This window comes from Alligator sinensis, unplaced genomic scaffold (assembly GCF_000455745.1).
Source record: "Alligator sinensis unplaced genomic scaffold, ASM45574v1 scaffold260_1, whole genome shotgun sequence".
In the NCBI taxonomy this organism is placed as follows: domain Eukaryota; kingdom Metazoa; phylum Chordata; order Crocodylia; family Alligatoridae; genus Alligator; species Alligator sinensis.
The window spans coordinates 763,280-764,314 of record NW_005842431.1 but is presented as its reverse complement, the minus strand read 5'-3'; the positions used below and the strand labels follow the sequence as shown (position 1 = coordinate 764,314).

Here is a 1,035-nt window from a genome sequence, read left to right as displayed (position 1 = left end):
GGAAAGAGAACAATAGGTATCTTCTATGCCAATTCTATTTTCTGGCCTGCGAGGGCTGCCTTGCACCACCATTACAATTGTTGTTCTTAGTGAAACACATTTGAACCAGATGTCAGCAACCTACTTTGGCTGAGAGCCACCCCTCCGGTCTAAGTACTGGACTGCTCTCTCCTCCTTTTGAGAGTGCTGTAGCCCACTCATCCTGCAGTGAAGAGATGGATGCTCGAGCTGAGACAGCACTGATGCTAATGGCAAGTGATGCAGACATGCACACAACTGTGCATGCTGCTTAAAGGGAGCTTCTCTCATGGAACAGCGATGTCTTAATGTTCCTCAGCCACCACTTCTGGCTCCTTAAGACAGCATTAGTGTGCGGGCCGCCTCCCAATCCCATCCATGCGGTCATGTGCGGGCTAGGAGCGGTATGCGAACCGGTCTTTGTGCACGCAGGCTGTGGCCAGCAGCCCGGGCACGCGGGGTCGAAGAAGACCGGTGGCGAGTTAGAATCAGTTACGGACGCGTAATGGTTGATTAAAAGATTTGTTTACTTACACCACAGATGGTCGTGGTGTAGGCTGGACAGTGTTCCAGGCTCAGCTCCGCTTAAGTCCTCGCTAGAGGACTCCGACAATTGACCCCGGAGTTGTTGAAGCTCCGCGGGTTTGGCTTGGTAATTTGCCCCGGAGTGGTTGAAGCTCCGCGGGTTCAGTAGTTTCAAAAGGAAAGGGATACGTCTTAGGATTGCGCTCGGCGATGGGGAGAGGCTAGAGGCCGTTTGGCCCCCAGAGTGGTTGAAGCTCCGTGGGTTCGGTAAATAGGCCCCCGGAGTTGTTAAGACTCTGTGGGTTCGGTAAATCGGCCCTCTATTGCCCTCTTAAGGAGAAAAAGAAAGCTGGGTTCGAAGGGATTAGCAGCGCTTGGAGATCTTCACGCTCTTTCTCCCAAACTCCAATTGCGCGCGCGCTCGCTCGCGCTCTCTCTCTCTCTCTCCCCAACATGGGCGGAAACCTCCCAAGCTCTTTATATGGCTAGAAA

The 1,035-nt window shown here is 53.1% G+C and overlaps 1 protein-coding gene across 1 annotated transcript in view; it reads left to right on the top strand.

The window, feature by feature from the left end:
- ST3GAL2 (ST3 beta-galactoside alpha-2,3-sialyltransferase 2) overlaps positions 1-1,035 on the top strand; it is a 34,671-nt gene that overhangs the window by 11,467 nt on the left and 22,169 nt on the right. The gene's annotated exons all lie outside the window — the stretch shown is intronic.